At 45.1% G+C, this 18,081-nt stretch overlaps 1 long non-coding RNA gene across 3 annotated transcripts in view; it reads right to left on the reverse strand.

Annotated features, from left to right (window-relative positions):
* Window positions 1-1,037: 1,037 nt before the first annotated feature.
* The window catches only part of LOC125121576 (uncharacterized), a 28,022-nt gene continuing 10,978 nt past the window's right edge, over window positions 1,038-18,081 (reverse strand). The window contains exons 2-4 of one of the 3 annotated variants that reach the window (XR_007133503.1): window positions 7,003-7,143; window positions 2,262-2,418; window positions 1,038-1,324 (exon numbers count right to left, since the gene is read on the reverse strand). This is a non-coding gene — a long non-coding RNA (uncharacterized LOC125121576). Of the gene's footprint in view, window positions 1,325-2,261; window positions 2,440-7,002; window positions 7,144-18,081 lie in introns of all 3 variants that reach the window. The other 2 variants (XR_007133501.1, XR_007133502.1) reach the window with 2 other exon arrangements.

Below are 18,081 nucleotides of genomic sequence, written 5' to 3' on the forward strand. Positions count from 1 at the left end.
TGAGGAGATGTAGAGAACGTATGTCGACCCCAGATGCGAGAGATCTTCCTGCTCCGTGGAAACGAGAAAGCCTCTGGCAGCTTTCTCCCCACCCACTGGCTCCCTTTTCTCTCTGTGCTTACCAGTTCCCTCCAACCTGCTGCTCTCTGCGTACAAGAAGCTCCTCTGCGCTGGCTCTTCTGCTTATACATGGCCCAGCCTGGCGATCCACCCCAAGTCCTAAGTGACCCCTGACTCAATCTCAGTTCAAAGGAGGCAGAATCTGGCCAGCTCAGCTCATCGTGGGTCTGCTTTTCACTTCAGTGCAGGCAGCTGTGGTCAGAGAAAGGCTGTGTTATGAAGAACAGAGATGCCAGGGCTACGGACACCAGTTATAAGGGGGTATGGGGGTTGCCCCAGCTGGTACTTTTACTACAAATGACTTGTGTTTATAGTCTGCTCTGGTTAAATGCCTGGCCAATGAGTAAAGCAAACCGAGAACCTTTCCAATCTTCTCCCTAAATGTCAACCAAAGCAGATCCCACACTGTGAAATTTCAGTCGACTGAAATGCTGATATTTACAATATTCTCAGAGGAGGCACCATTTTTCTATATCACAGAGACAAAGGAAGGCAGCTTTTACTTAGGTGTTATGCCTCGGACTCAATTCTTGACCTATCTTAGATAAAACTAACCTGTTATGTCTTTATGGATCCAGTGAACACTAAACAATTGGACTTTCCAGTGTCCCTGAGAATTCTTATTTATTGCTCAAGGAACCTAAAGAGTCAGAGAGGGTAAAGAAATTGCAAAGGCTAAACAGCAAGGGACTCTCAGTGCTTTGATAAGGAATTGGAAGTTTCTAGTTCCCAGCCTCATGCTCGGTCGACTAAGTCACTCTCTGGGAAAAAAAAAAAAAATTGACATTAAAGAGATTGACTCATTCTGTAACCATGAGAATTGGAAACAGCTACTGTACTGTGCTTTTTAAAAAAGTTTTTATTACTCAAGCAGTACACGTTCCTTATAAAGAAATTAGAAATTATGGATAACCCGATAGGCATCACAGATGCATGTATTTTTATTTTCAATGCAGAAGGGAAGATTTGTTTTTCTAATCACTGTGGTAGATTATCTGGTCTACATTCAAAACAGCACCAGCAAATTCTTTTTTCAGAGACGGAGAAGGGAACATTCCCTCCTCTTCCCACATTAGAGCCTCTCCTTTGTCCCTTCAGAAAGGGGATCTCTCGCCTCAGCTAGTGGCAGCCACTGTACTTCCGGTGCAGGAGCTTCCAGTCTTCATGCAGATACAGCAAAATCACCAGCCGAGTCTGGAGGAGGCTGGAAAACAAGCACCATGAGAAACTTGAAAAAAGCAAACCAACCCCAGCATCCATATGTATCTATGATTCAATGTAGCATAAGCTAGGGAATAATAATAATAGTCTTACCTATGCTGGATACTTACCCTAACAATTCAACATGGAAGGACAAATCTGTTTTTTTTTTCTTTCTTTAATCTTTTGGGAGCCACACCATGGCAAGGGGTTGAATTGGAGCTGCCAGCCTACACCGCAGCTACAGCAACACAGGATCCAAGCTGCATCTATGACCTACACCATAGCTCCCGGTAATACTAGATCCTTAACCCGCTAGGCAAGGCTAGGGACCTAACCCATGTCCTCATGGATACCAGCAGGAATGGTTCACTGCTGCTGAGCCACAACGGGAACTCCTAAATCCGTTTTATTTATGAGGACACTGAGGAATTTGAGAGGTTAAATAACTTGACTAAGGAACCACAGCTAGTGAATAATAGGGACAGAATTTGAATCCAGTCAGACCCCAAAGTGGGCTACCTTAACCAGTATTCTCTGAAGGGACAAAAAGGAGTTCAAGAATGAGGAGGCAGAATTCTTAGATTCATTAAACCAACATTTGGGGGATGGGAGGAGGAATTTCAGAACCACAGAAAGTACAGTGGAGAGGTTAAGAATCATTCCTATCTCTACCACTCAGAATTAACCATGCACCATATTTGTTTTCAGGATTTTTTTTAAAAAAGGAAAATCACACGCTTACCATACATCATTCAAACAATGGGGAGATACACAAGGTAGCAAGTAAAAAATATCACCCACCACTTCAGATAAACATCACCGCAGACATCTTTCTATCTGTTTATTCAAATAGGATGGCAAGCCCTTTGCTCAGTGCCTCTAAACTCATCCTGAAGCCCTGTTCAGTGATAAAGCATCACAAGAGATATTTTTCCTACCTTTTTTTCCCCAGTCTTCTTAAATTCATGTTGTGCCTACTTAGGGTAGAGTCATCTTCCTCTCCCACATCCCTCCCCCCGCCTTCTTCTTTTTTCCTTCCTTCTTTCCTTCATCCATGCACCAATTTAGTGGTTATTGTATACCAGGAATTGTACCCTGGTGGGGAAACACAGACACCTGAGAACAATTACAAGATATTAATGGTACTCTAATAAAATACAAAGTACTCTGCCAACACAGAGATAAAATGGCAATAGCAAAAATTTACGCCTATTGAGAAATTACCATGACAGGCCCTATTCTAAGTGCGTTATATTCTATGAATTCATTTGCACTTGAGGAGGTCAAGGAAGGCTTCCTGGAGGAAGTGATGTTTGAGTTGAATCATGAAAAATGAGGAGTCACATAGCAGAGATTCAGGTGAAGAAAACACATCCCAGGCAGAGGGAACAACTTGTGCAAGACCAGAAAGAGTTCTCTGAGAACACCGTAAGTGGTTCGCTGGCACCATAGTGGCAATGGATGAAGCCAAAAAGGTCAAGTCATAAAGGAGCATCATGAAAAATTTCAAGGGAATGTATGGCATCATCAGATATGTAAATTACAAAGATCTCTCTGGCTATAACTGTAGGGTAGATTGTAAGCAAATAAGGATGAAGGCAGGAGAATGAGTAAGAGAGACCTAACAGTATGGAACCAGCTGAGAATTGACAAGGGCCTGAATGGAAGCTGTGCCTTGCTGGATGGAGAAGAAGGAGGAAATCTGGGCGCTATCTAAGGGTTAGAACAGTCAGCGGATAATTATAATAATAGGAAACATTTCTTCAGCACTTAACTGGAGCTCCACAATCTCCACCATAGCCTATGGGGCAGACCCCATCATCAGTTCCATTTGACAAATGAGAAAACAGAATTAAGTAAACTGCTTAAGTTTGTTTGTTTGTTTATTTATTTATTTATCTTTTTGCCTTTTCTAGGGCTGCTCCTGCGGCATATGGAGGTTCCCAGGCTAGGGGTCCAATCGGAGCTATAGCCACTGGCCTACACTACAACCACAGCAACTTGGGATCCGAGCCACATCTGTGACCTACACCACAGCTCATGGCAACGCCGGATCCTTAACCCACTGAGCAAGGCCAGGGATCGAGCCCGCAACCTCATGGTTCCTAGTCGGATTTGTTAACCACTGTGCCACGACGGGAACTCCAGCTTAAGTTTATACAGTAAGCAAGTTCTGGGACTAAGTATTGAAACCAGGTTTTCTTTTTCTTTTTTTCTTTTTACAGCAGCATGGCAGCATATGGAAGTTCATGAGCCAGGGATCAAATCAGAGATGCAGCTGTGACCTATGCCACAGCTTGCAGTAATGCGGGATCCTTAACCCACTGAGCAAGGCCAGGAAAGGCGCTGGCATCCTCACAGAGACAATGTTGGATGCTTAACCTGCTGAGCCACAATGAGAACACCTTGAACCCAGGTTTTCTGACTTCAGAGCCCTTGCATCTAACCCTGTGCTGTGCAAATGCCTACCAATTTCATCAGCATTGAAATCAAGACAGAGACTCACACAACACTGGATGTAAAAGTAAGAGGGTGGTGCCTATGGTGATTCCTTGAGTCCCACATTGGACCAATCCAGGGAGCAGCTGCAACTAGTGTAGCATTCTCAAATAATACCTGGAGCACTGTTGCTTAGTAAATCACATTTACCTTCTTCCTTTATATATGTGACGGAGAGAAAAATTATGCAATGTTCACTGTGACAGAGAGTGCCATTTATCTCTCATATCCATTCTCACCTTCTTTAGTAAATAACAGCCATTATTTTCAGGTGGGCTCATGGCCACAGAGAATATCATTTTGCTCGGCTATATATGGGTGACATGACAAAATGTAAAAGGAGGCAGGGTGAAAAACTTCTAAGTGCCCTAAAAGGATAAAGAACAGTAGTTCTTATTTTTTTCTTTCACCTGGCTGGAATGCTGATGTGATGGCTGGAGCTGGAGCAGCCATGTTGAACCTTGACATGGAACTGAGGGTAGTGGAAAAATGACAAAGAAGGAGCCTGGCTCCTTAACACCATCAAGGGCTACATCAGCCCTGGACTGATGATGTTTCTTGTAAGTGCTTCTTTGTTTAACTCACTACCATTTTGATTTTCCTGGTAGATGAAGCTAAGCTATTTCTAACTAGTACTTTGATTATGATATAATTTGGAAAGTATGTTTCTCTATAGCCTTTAACTTTCACCTTTTGTTTTGGGTGATGATACTGATTCACTTAGTCATTTGATGTATATTTATTGAGGTCTTGCCATTTGTGAGAGACTATTCTAGGTGGTATGGCAGTGAACAAAACAAAATCCCTACCCAGTTGGAGTTTACTTTCAAGTGGAGGAGAGAGACAATTAACAAAAATCTGTGTCTACAATATAATGCCAGTTACTAGGCTGTTGTCTCAGCTCTGGACCATCCTTCCTCAGCTCTATGATGCTGGAGTGAGGTAGGACTTGACAAACCACTTTTCTTCTTTTCTTGTGGCATCCTTGTTAGGTTTTACCAGTGGGGGCCCCAGAGAGAATCTGGAATGCAGAAAGAGTAAGAAGGGCTATGCAGGAGCTCCCATTGTGGCTCAGTGGGTAAAGAACCTGACTAGTATCCATGAGGATATGGGTTTGATCCCTGGCCTCGCTCAGCGGGTTAAGGATCTGGCATTGCCCTAGCTGTGGTGGAGGCTGGCAGCTGTAGCTCCAATTGGACCCCTCGCCTGGGAACTTTCATATGCCACTGGTGCAGCCCTAAAAAGAAAAAAATAAATTAAATAAAATATAAAAAAAGGAAGGGATATGCACACTCTTTCCTGTTTGCCTGCCATGCCAGCCTCATCAGTTTCCCTCAGAAACATCAGCACCAGCAGCAGGTGTCCTAGTTGTCTGAGTTCCAGCTTTGCAGGAACCCCCTCCTTCCTACTTGTATTAGTTTGCCAGGACTGCCTAACCAAGAACTACTTTTGGACTGGGTGACTCAAATATTAGAAATTGATTTCCTCAGAGACTGGAAGCTAGAAGGCCAAGATCAAGGTGTCAGCAGAGCAGGCTCCTTTGGAGGCCTCTCCCTGTGGCTTACTGAAGCCTGCCTTCCCATTGAGTCTTCACATGGTCTTTCCTCTGCATCCACCTGTGTCCAAATCTCCTCCCCAGCAGGACCCTGTGGGGCATTCCCTGCAGAGACCCCCACCCATGTCCTTTGTCATGGGTAGTAAAACTGTAACCTCCTAGGCCTTCCCCAAGTTCAAAAGATTACTTTTGATCACAGAAGTGAGAGAATGCAGAGACAAAGGAAAACAATCAAGCATGACAAATTAATAATAGCTTAGCCATTAAACAGAGTCAAGGACCATCTTTGTTCCTTCTCCGGGGCTATTGATAATATTTTGAGCAAAATTCTTTGAGCTGTTTTGGCAGATATTGAAACTCCCACCAGGTGGAAGAAGTTAACTGTATGTGTGCTGCCCACAAGCACGTGGACCCCAGACCTATGGGGACCCGAAGGTTGATGACGTTGACTCTTAACTGCCTTACCTCCAACCAATCAGAAGAATGTCCATGCATCGGTCATGCACCCTTATCGCCCCCGTCCCTCACCGTGTCTTTAAAATCCTTTCCCTGAAACCCACTGAGGAGTTTGGGGCTTTTTGAGCACTGGCTGTTCTAGACTCCTTGCCTGGTGCCCAGCAGTAATGCTGCATTTTCCTTTGCCATAACCCAAGGTCAGTAGATTGGCTTTATTGTGCACAGACAAGCAGACCCAAGTTTGGTTCAATGACATAAAAAGACACTAGTCATATCAGAATAGGCTTACCCTAACTAGTGAACTCAATTTTTTTTTCTTTTTTCTTTTGTGGCTGCCCTTAGGCATATGGAGTTCCAGGGCTGGGGGTCAGATCCCAGCCATAGTTGTGATCTAAGCCACAGCTGTGGCAACACCAGATCCTTAACCCACTGTGCTGGGCCAGTGATCGGACCTCTGCACCAGTGCTCCCAAGAGCCACTGATCCTGTTGTGCTGCAGCAGAAACTTCCTAATGGCCTCATTTTGACCTAAAGGCTGTAACTACAAATGCAGTCACTTCTTGGGGTCCTGGACTTTAACATGCAGATTTTTTTGGTGTGGGGGAGGGCAGAATTTAGCCCATAACACTATCCTAACTTCTATATTTTAATAATTCCCATCTCTTTCCTTTGCTACCCCAGCCCTAGAGGTGGGAACTCCTTGCAGTTGTTACATCCATGAAAAGTTGGTGTTCCCTTTTTGCATTTCTGCTGCTTTAATATCTAGTGTTCAATTCTTTATATTAGTTCCTCTCTGTTGAGATAACTGGGGTGGGTCCTCACTCTTAACCGCACCCTGGCTGGTGTCAGGGAGACCATGTGGCAGTTGGAGGGACAGGAGGGTGGTGTCCCAGGGGGTCAAGCTGGCCTCCCCTCCCACACAGGGCTCAGGGGCACTGCCTCTGAGAGTTACTACATTTGCGTTCTGGCTCTTAGCTTGTGAGATTGACAGACTCGATCTGGTCAGTGTGCCTCTGGCTGGCCAGGCTCTCAGCGGTGGGTGCCTGCAGAACAAACTCACAGAAGGTGATGGTGTAGAGTTTAAACCCGAAGAACGTTCGTTAGATGATGCGGGCTTGAGCTACACACGCTCTCTGGTTAGTTAGCCCTTTCTTCCTTGAGGAAACTTACCTAGGAATTCACATGTGACCAGAGGTTCATGGGTGAGCGTGAAATTTGAGCAAAGGCAGAGTGGGTGGTCTCAGCATCTCCCGAGGTGGCCAGATGATGGTATTCTAGCATATGCATCTCTGCTGAGGGACAGTCTTCCAGCTGGACGAGAGAATTCGTGTCAGGCAGTGGAGATGCCCTCTCCCCCGGAGAGTGGGATAGACACACAAACAGTCTGTTGCTCCTTGGGCAATGTTGAGCTCCCTCTTTCTATATTCCACACAGTGGATTGGTTTTATAAAGCAATTTAGATTATGGTGATTTAGCAGAATGCAGGAAAGCAAGGAAATGTGTTGCCCTTACCCCAAATTAAGGATGCGGGGTTATGTTACAAATCCATGCAACTCTGATTTTTTTTAATACTCTCTGCCAAAATAAACTTTATTCCCTATAACTTAAAATGTGTGTAGGTAATCCCTTTGCTGCTGTTGTTCACATCTTCCTCCTGCATGTGGACCTGACTCCTGCTCTCTTTTACATTCAACTAACACCAGACAATATTTTCCATGCCTTTTGTTTATTTATTTATTTATAATGGCGCATCCATGGCATGTGGAAGTTCCTGGGCCAGAGACTGCATCTGAGCCAAGCTGTGACCTATGCCACAGATGCAGCAATGCCGAATCTTTTCACCCACTGCACTGGGCTAGAGATCATAACCCGCTCCTCTGCAGCGACCTGAGCCACTGCAGTCAGGTTCTTAACCCACTGTGCCACAGCAGGAACTCCTCCTTTCCTTCTTTTGACGTAAAGATCTTTTAAGGTGATTTTTTACTGAAAGCTAAAATCCCTTAATACATCCTAGTTTCAACTGAGGGTGTGGAGTTCTGTGGTGGCCTAGAAGTTAAGCATTCGGCGTTGCAGCACAGGCTCCATCCCAGGCTCAGAAATTTCTATAGGCCGGCAAGTGAGCCAGAAAATAATAACTGAAGGTATAACCTTATTTCCAAGTTTTAGTGTGGTAACCCATCGTAACCCCCTTGAATGGACTTCAGGTCAACAGAATCTCTTCAGAGAGGGATGTGGCCAGTATTGTCATCCAGCGGAGCCTGGAGCCAAGCACAGAGAGCAGGGCTGAGCATGCCCAGTTGGGGAACGACTTCCCAGTTGGCAGGAGAAGAGAATTTATGTGGCTGTTGCGGTAGAAGGCCAATGCGGGTCAATGTCAGATTGTGGAAAACTCTGAATTCCAGGCTAAAGAGCTGTACCTTATATAGACATTAGGGAACCCTTGAAGACTCTTGTGAGAGGCTTGGGGGCTTAGCATTAACCTTGGCCTTAGGACTCCAAGTTCAGCGCTCTGTAGACAACCAGCCTCTAGGCATAAGCCCTTGTTATATTCGCTTTATCTTACTTGTCAATACATTTTACTTTCTGTAAAGATGCTGAGTGGAGCAGTGCTTGAAGGGGTAAGTGGTTGGGGAGGGAGGAGGGGGCTGAGGCAGCTCAAGGAAGAAAGAGCGAAAACACAAACATCAACCACAGAAGAGGAAAGTGAGCTATTGGTTATTATTTCCATTCCTGTGGATATGAAATACTATCCCAATTGTGGGAAGCTGAGAAAGGCCACAGCAAACTAAAAGAGAAGCCTTTGCATGAACAGTGATGTTCAGATGTTGGAAAAGAGCTAAGGTGTAGACTTACGTTATGGAAACATCCTTAACCTCAAGCAAATTGCAAGAACATTCTGCAAGAGAATGCTGGCAAAGCTGGATCTGCTTTGTAGGGTCTTCTCCATTAGAGACCCACAAAATTGTAAATCTTGGAAACTGCAGCATTCTAAAAAAACCCTCGTCATTAAACGACATTCTTCCAGCATCATTTTAAATGAGTCAAAACGCTCTCTTTTTAAGCCTCCAACTCTCTCCTTTTGTCTAGATCAGATTTAGAAAGGATGCTGTTCTAAAGATGAGTCTATCATAATTTCTCAAGTCACCCCAGCTTGTACTGGGGTAAAATGTTTGAGTACAAACAACAAAATACAACCAGCTGGGCTTTTGGACCCTTCTGACGCTTCCTCTCTCATGGCATTCCCTGGAAATGTGGCCCCATTCCAGGCTTTCCTGCAGTGGGTCACAATTTCTCTTTCTCCTTGGAGGAGAGCAGCATACATCGCTCCAAAGCCTGCCACTCCAACATACTGATGATTTTGGTTTAAGGTTACCTAAGAAACAGCTGGTACAAAAAGGACACTCGGACCCTCCCTTGTCCCCACTAAAAGCAGGAGATCGATCTCCCATTGGAAAGGTACCCTCCTGTACCCCGAGGTAGAGAGACACCCTTATCATTAAAGACAGGGACATTAAGGCCGAGAAACTTGTGCAAACAAGACTTGTGACTTCTTCACTCATTTACTATCCTGATCCCAAACTTCTTTATCTTGTCAATTTTTATTTATTTATTTATTTATTTATTTATTTATTTATTTATTTATTTATTTATATATTTAGCCTTTTTCTAGGGCTGCACCCGCGGCACATGGGAGGTTCCCAGGCTAGGGGTCGAATCGGAGCTGCAGCTGCCCACCTACGCCAGAGCCACAGCAACGCGGGATCCGAGCTGCGTCTGCAACCTTCACCACAGCTCATGGCAACGCCGGATCCTTAACCCACTGAGCAAGGCCAGGGATAGAACCCGAAACCTCATAGTTCCTAGTCAGATTCTTTAGCCACTGAGCCACAACGGGAACTCCATCCTGTCAATTTTTAAAAAACGTATTGTTTCTGGAGTTCCCTGGTGGTTCAGCACGTTAAGGGTCCGGCATTGTCATTGCTGTGTCTCGTGCTGCTGCTGTGGCATGGATTTGATCTCTGGCCCGGGAACTTCTACATGTCACAGACATGGCCAACCGCCCCCCCCTGACAAACCCAAAACAACACAAAAAACAACTCCCCCAAACAAAGGCCACATATTGTTTCTTTGTTCAAAAGCTTTTATAAGCTGCGCATATCCTCGATTCTCATATTTTTGTGAGTTCCCAAACACACAAAATGGAATTTGTTTTTTTTCTCCTGTTAATCTGTCTTAGGCCCGTTTAATTATTAGACCAGCCAAAGAACCAAGAAGGAAAAAAGGGAGAAGTTTCCTCCCCTACATCATTAAGTTCTTCTCCAAGGCCAATGCCATTCACCTGGGTCCAGTTCTCGTGCCCTCTGCCTTTTCTGTTGTGGCTCACCTTGCTGGGTCAGGGGGTATGGTTGCCATGCAAGCACCATTCCTGTCACCATCTCTGCAAGGGTCACCTATGCTTATGTCATTCCTGCTTTCCTGCTCTGCTTCCTGGTTCCCTGTGTCTTTAGTGTTACTGCTCCGGTGGAGTAAGAGCTCTCGCCGTGTTATAGTTTTTTTAATTAGGCCCCTAATGAAGACGTCTTGCCCCTTCTATTAATCATGACTATGAGTCACCCACTGTTCGCACCGGTGTGGGAACTCTCATTTAACATGGTCTTTGTTTTCATCAAACCCCTCTGTGGGGGACCCTGGTACGCATGCCCACAAGGAGTGGGCAGATGTTGCCTCTGCACAGTAGAGACTGTGCCTCGCTATCGGTGGTCACCAAGAGTCCCTGTCGAAAGCATGGACACTTCCATTCCTGCCTCGCTGTGAGGGAGGGAATCCCAGGCCTCCAGGCCCTGCCAAGGAGGCTGAAGGGCGGCCTTTGTCCCTCTTCCTGTTCTAGAGACTCCCACGGGGCACTCCGTGCCGCTCCCGCAGGGGTCCTCGGTCAACACAGCCCGCGGTGCCTGCCTGCGCCTTTTTGAATCCCCATGATGGGCATGCAGAAAAGGTATCGCCTTCAGCACAAACTGAAAAACATTCACTTGATCCTCCTTGAAGCTGGCAAGAGGCAGTCTGGGAATATGCCATGGAAAGAAGAAAATGGCCCTGCCAGATTCTCCAGTTTCCAAAGTCAAGAAGAGATCTGGTTGGTGCCCAGAACAGCCTGCAGACCAAAGAGCCCGCAGAGATGGCTCCGTGCGGGAGGCGTGTCCACCACGGAACACTTGGGAGAGCTCCTGGGTACAAAGACCGCGGCCGGCCCAGAAGAGCCCTTAGCAATTCCTTTTAGGGAAATTGTGTGCCTGGGGTTGTGGAAGTGAAGAAGCCTATTAAGTTACTCTGTGTTTTCAGGGCAGAGGAGGGACCGGGTTTCACCATTTAGGGGAAACTTGGTCATGCCATTCATTTGGAATAGTCTGTCAGTCTCCATAAGTTGAGATTCTAGCAATCCTTTGGTTTGGTGAAAATGGCATTTCTCCTTGACCCAACTGCTCCTGAACTCACCGCCTGCACACAGCTTTCATACTATAAATTCCTGCAGGGTGGGGACTGGGAAATCTTGGCTCCCACGCAACACGAACATAATGTTTTGTGCATAATCGGTAGCCAAATTAAATTGAGGTTTCTGTGTCTGGATAGTAATAGGAATTTGTTAAACTTAGGTTAAAAAATCTGTTTTGATATAGATAACTACCCATTTACTTCTAATTAAAAACATCTGTTTTTTTTCAGTTACAACTCTGACTCCTTTTCACTCATAAGCCCCAATATTTCAACAGCTCTGAAAATTAGATATCTTTATCAAAACCTGACAACATTTGGGCTTTGTCTAAATCCTGGAGGAAAATACATAATTAATTTGATCGGTTGAATATATCTTTCACAAAGAATATTTAACGCTTCAAAAGAACTAAGAGCATACTATGTCTTCAACATGAAATTCAATTTTTTTTTCCCCCTCTTGGATTTAATTTTTACATCTGGGACAAATTCATGGTTGAAGCTCATGGCTGATGCTGAAAATGATGGATAGTGATGTGGGTTTGCTTCTTCTCAAGGTCATGTTGTTTTCCCAAAATGGCAGGGATTTTGATTCAGCCAAGGAACACAGTCCTCTCAAGTTCCGCCCATTAGCTCCAGAATTTATTTTGCCAGGTGACAACTCCATTATCTAAAATTGTTACCTAGAAAAGCAGACCTAATCACAGCTGATGGCATGTGAATGTCGCCATCAGTTAGAGTCTTAAAATCGTCTTGCCTTTTCACTTATCACATTTCTCTGTTAAAAGTTTAGACACCCTTAAACATCCAGACCCTTCTGCCAGATGTGGTTTCTTTTGCTCACAATTTCCTGGTCAATATTACTTTTCTTCAAGGAACAGCGATTTCACTGAGCTTCAACTGATACTCAAGATCACCTTTATTTTTCTTTTTATTTATTTTTTTTGCTTTTTAGGGCTGCAACTGTGGCATTTGGAGGTTTCCAGGCTAGGGGTTGAGTCGGATCTACAGCCATTGGTTGAGGAATGCAGGATCCAAGTCCAATCTGTGACCTACACCACAGCTCATGGCAACACTGGATCCTTAACCCCCTGAGCGACGCCCGGGATTGAACTTGCAACCTCACGGTTACTAGTCGGAGTCGTTTCCGCTGTACCACAACAAGAACTCCAAGATCACCTTTAAATTGCCTTTGCAAGCTAAGTTCTACCTGCTTAGAGATGCGAGTCCTGACCTGAACTGATGTCTTTGGAATTTGGACCCGGGGCTCCTGCGGGGCGCTAAGTGTAGTCCCCACGGACTGCTGCAGTAGCCTGGACTGTGCAGGCTATGGAGGGCTGGCTGGGCTTGATCTATGCAGTCGATGAGCGGTTATCTTACCCTGGAAGCTGTTGTGTCTTGGTGGGATCAATTTAACTTCGCTGTTCTTTGGCGATGTGGGCCTCATTTCTCTTTTTCCTTCTTCGTCAACAGTCAGACATCCGCGGGCTCTCACACCCCCGGGCATCCGTTAGCTATCGTTACATATAATTCGGAGCTTTAACGATGCTGTCAATACGCCGTGGTGTTTTGTCATCACTTTGATCTTCTCCCTTTTTGTTATTGCTCAATGAATTTTATTATATTTACAGTCGTCCAATAATTGGGCGGGGGGCTTGGGGTGCAAATGCTGTAAGATCGGGTCGTGGTGATTGTTGTCATCACTTTACCATTGGTGGATCCCTTTCACTTATGGCGAGTTCTGCCCCCTTTCATCTCTGTGGTTGCCAGACTTGTAATTTGTTTTCTGTTTAATAGAAACCTTAGAATCATTGGTAGAAAGGATGCTATGAAAAACACATGCTTTTTGAAATAGCTCTTTCGTCTTTAAAAATTAAAATATGCTTTCCTCTGTTCCAAGACCACTAAATGCAGAGTTCATAGCATCTCCTTTAAACTCTTCAACAAACTCATCAAAAAAATTTTGTGTGTGCACCAAAACAGTCAACTCTCTGAAACTACGTTTTTATATCTCTTCATTTCCCTGTATACAGAAGAGCTAGAGGACAAAAATGCACGCAGTCAAGAGGACACTGAAAAATCTCGAAGGCTGACAAAGATTTTGGCTTTTTATCGATAAAAATGTGGAGGGACCAAAATGGGGGCAGCTCTTTTAAAATGTCTAATTCTTTTTTTTTGTCTTTTTTTTTTTTTGGTCTTTTTTGTCTTTTGTTGTTGTTGCTATTTCTTGGGCCGCTCCCGCGGCATATGGAGGTTCCCAGGCTAGGGGTTGAATCGGAGCTGTAGACACTGGCCTACGCCAGAGCCACAGCAATGCGGGATCTGAGCCGCGTCTGCAACCTACACCACAGCTCACGGCAACGCCGGATCGTTAACCCACTGAGCTAGGGCAGGGACCGAACCCTCAACCTCATGGTTCCTAGTCGGATTTGTTAACCACTGCACCACGACGGGAACTCCTAAAATGTCTAATTCTTACCTTGCCTTTCCTCAAACAAAAAGGGGCCCCTTTGGAGAGAGGGATGATATAAGGCCTTTCCATTAGATCTTTCTAATTGGAAAGTAAATTATAGTTGAGAATTGTAATTAACCACGATGTAAATGAAATACTTTTCAACCTAAGCAAGAGTAAATATAGCTTCTAGGAGTTCCCACCGTGGTACAGTAGGTTAAGGATCCAGCATTGGTACAGCTGCCTCGCAGGTCACAGCTGTGGCTCAGATTTGATCCCTGGTCTGGGAACTTCCATATGCTGCTGGTGTGGCAAAAAAAAAAAAAAAAAAGGAGTAAATTTAGCTTCTAAATTTCTAATTGTAAGGATTTCAAAGCTCTAAAACTAGAAATACACCTTCATTTATAGAAGTATTTGGAAATTATGCACTTTATATGGCAAACAAGGATTTTGTTTTAAATGTGGAATAACATACACATAGTAAAGTTCACAACTCTTAACCACAGGCCCCAAAATGGCTTTCCTGTGTATTCACCTGTGTAACTAGTGCTCAGATCCAGGCCAAGCACTGTTTTAGGGCCCCCGAAGTCTCCCTTGTGTCTCTTCCTACTCAATACCACTCCACTCCCTCAGCTTCTTCCCCAGTAACTGCTATTCTGACATCAATCCAGATTGATGGATAAATTTTACCTGCTGTTCTTGATCTTCATGGGCAATGTCTTTTGTGTCTGGCTTCTTCCAGTCAACGTAAGGTCTGTAGGATGCTTTGTGTTTGGCTGTGTAGCAATCCTTCATTGAGATGTCAGCAGTACTTTACAATTAGCTGAGCAAGCGCCCAGCAGGACCTCTTACCCTGAATCCCACTCCAAAGCAGAGCTCACGGTGGGTCAGGTCTATCTCACCTTTCTTCTTCGGCCCAAACCCCATCACTGGGCCAGAGGCTTGGTACTGTGACTGGAGCGATGCTGGGAGAGGCCTCAGGGAAGAGGTAGGTCCTGGGCTACTTAACTTCTTTCATATGGAAAATACAAAGTAACCATGCCTGACATTTAAAAAGCCAGTGATTCTTTCCCCAGAATGAAAGTGGCCTGGTTACAATGTGCAGTTGAAATCCATTTTAGCATTGCTTCTTAGGGGAAGATTGACAGAGAGGGTAGGGAAGGAAGCCAAAGTAAGGGGCAGGGAGCTAGGAGTTCCTTCCTATCTAATGTAAGCCTACGAAATTTACGCTTAGTTTTCAGAAGAGTCCTATTTGTCCTCTGACTCTTGAGGACAGAAGGAGCCCCTACTTCCTCTTCTTTCACAGAATCCACGTCATGGCCTCAGTGCAGAAACCAAGGGCCGGGAAGAGGGGCCAGGCTGTGGTCTTGGTTCTGATGCCAATGATCTCAAGGCGTGCCTTCGAGTGTTGCCCTTCATCTCTTGCGTTCCTCTTCTGCAAAATGTGAATATTCGACTAAGGAGCCTCGTAGCAGTGTGGAGATTTTTTTTTTTTTCTTTTTAGGGCTGCAGGTGTGGCATATGGAAGTTGCCAGGCTAGGGGTCAAGTCCTAGCTGCAGCTGCCGGCCTCTACCACAGCCACAGCAATGCCAGATCAGAGCCTGTCTGCGACCTCTACCACAGCTCAGAGCAATGAGGGATCCTTAACCCACTGAGTGAGGCCAGGGATTGAATCCACATCTTTATGGATACTAGCCAGGTTTTTTACCCCTGAGCCACAAGGGGAACTCCCGTGGAGAATTTTTACAGACTTGGAGAGAGTGTATTTTGTAGATCAAGGCTCTCCCGCCCTTGTCTGAATAAGCATCTGGAAGACAGCCTGTCTATTCCCCTGGAGATTTCTGAATACCCTGCCTTTGGCTAGAGAGGGCAGTGCAGATGTTAACCTCTGACAAAGGATCTTGATTTTAGGGTCTCCAAGTGACATCATGTTGAGATGAAAAAATTCTGGGAGGACAGTTGACAAAAATGGCAGGTTTAAGCTTCCTAGTATCTTACATATTCCTTAGAGTTGAGCCCTCCCTTAGGCTTAGAAGACCCAACCTGTGTGTGTGTGTGTGTGTGTGTGTGTGTGTGTGTGTGTGTGTGTGTGTGTGTATGAGAGAGACAGACAGACAGAGAGAGAGAGGGAGGGAGAGGGAGAGAGAGAATGGGGGAGCGCCATGGACAGGCTTTCCCTGTCTGTTCTCAGTCCAGTGTGGTCAGCACTTCTAGGGCCATTTATGGCTTTCCAGTTACACATCTTTTTCTTGCTTTGTTTTGCTTCTTTCCTGAAAAACAGGCTCTGTTAGTTTCCTATTACAGCTGCCAAAAATTACCGCAACCTTAGTGGCCTAAAACAACACAGATTTATTATCTTCAATAATAAATTCTGGAGGTCAGAAGCCCCACATGGGCCTCTGGGCTGAAGTCATGGTGGGGCAGCCACATGTTCCTCTCTGGAGGCTGTAGGGAGAATCCATTTCCTTGCATTTTCTGGGGTCTAGAGGGTCCCACGTTCCTTGGCTCATGGCTTCTTCCTCCATCTTCAAAACCATCAATGACCTGTTGAGTTTCTCTTCTATCGTGTCCCTCTGACATTGCTTCTATTGCCTCCCTTCCACATTTAAGGACTTGTGTGATAACATGGGGCTCAGATGAATAATCCAGGATAATCTATCTTAAAATCAGATAATGAGCAAACTCAAGTTCATCTTCCACCTTAATTCCCTTTTGCCATGTAATTTAACTTAGGGTCTAGGGATTAGGGCCTGGACATCTTATGAGGGGGGCATTATTCTGTCTACTAAGTACCATTATTTACACAAGCATATGTTACTTTCTTAGTCCAATGTAAAAAAGAGAGGTAACTGCAAGTAACATTTTCCAGATTCAAACTTTATTTAATTAGGGAAAACCCTCTTCTGCATAAAAATGGATGCTGTTTTTATATGTGCATTATTAGCAAAGAATAGCTATATGTTCAATTATAGGACAGGAGGGACACTTTTCTTCTTTTATTTTATATATATATATATTTTTGTCTTTCTGTCTTTTCTAGGGCTGCACCCCTGGCATGTGGAGGTTCCTAGGCTAGGGGTCTAATCAGAGCTGTAGCCACTGGCCTACACCACAGCCACAGCAACACCAGCTGCGTCCGAGACCTACACCCCAGCTCATGGCAACGCTGGATCCTTAACCCACTGAGCAAGGCCAGGGATCGAACCCGCAACCTCATGGTTCCTAGTCAGATTTGTTAACCACTGAGCCATTACGGGAACTCCTTTTCTTCTTTTAGACATAGAGTATGGGAAGGAAAAATGATACAAAGATGAAGAGTGTCTTTATATGAGGGGTGTGTGTGCGTGTGTGTGTGTGTGTGTGTGTTGAGGCACTTTTGTGCTGGAACTGGCTTGTATTGGCTTATGTGAGCCATTTTGTGCCTATTTTCCTAGGCCCACATTCAATGATACCTTGTGTTAAGTGGCTTGAAATTAGCCATGGTGGGAGAATTTACACCGCAGAAATTGGCAAATACTGCAAGTCAGAGTTTTATTTTTCCTGGAGCCCCGGCTGTTAAACAGTAACCATTAACACCAGCAGAGGAGAGACACACTGACCTCAGTTCATATGCACAGCAATGCTGTGTGACGATACGGCACCCATGGGATCCCCAGCCCTTTAGCTGGAGAAGGGGCAAGTTTCACTTTGCGTCAGGACTGGCTGGCAGATCTCCCATGACTCCCGACCTCCCCAGTTGCTGTCATGGGCTGGACAGGGAGCTCAGCTTTCTCTCATGTGGAGGCAAGTTTGCTTCTTCTTACTCACTATTATTTGAACTCTGTCTAGCATTTGTTTAGTTGTTTGGCCTCACCAGTTTGATCTCCTGTCATCACATCATTATTTGCACTCACCCTTGCTGGCCCTCGCTGCGTTTATCTTGCTCTTCCAGTAGCTATGAGATCCATGGTGTTCAAATTTCAGGGGCATCTGTTAAAATGCAGGTTTCTAGGCGCCATACCCAGAGAGTCTCATTCTAAAGGTCTAGGGTGAGGCCCAAGGTTCTGCACCAGGCGATTCTGAAGAAGGAAGTTCACGGACACTAACTGTGCCAGCCCAGAAAATTCTGGAAGTTTGGAAGCGCTTTCAGTTGCCTTCTGTCCTTATGCTGTGGATTCTCAGTAGGGAATGAGCAGAGTCATTTTAAAGAAATAGAGTTCCCAGTTTCTAGGGCACTTTTTTTTCCCCATCTGGTGTACAAGCTCTATGATGATCACACGTGCTGGTAGGCTCAGAATACCACGTCCCCAGGTTTCCAGAGAGGAGG

The sequence above is a fragment of the Phacochoerus africanus genome, chromosome 2, assembly GCF_016906955.1.
Source record: "Phacochoerus africanus isolate WHEZ1 chromosome 2, ROS_Pafr_v1, whole genome shotgun sequence".
NCBI classification, from domain to species: Eukaryota; Metazoa; Chordata; class Mammalia; order Artiodactyla; family Suidae; genus Phacochoerus; species Phacochoerus africanus.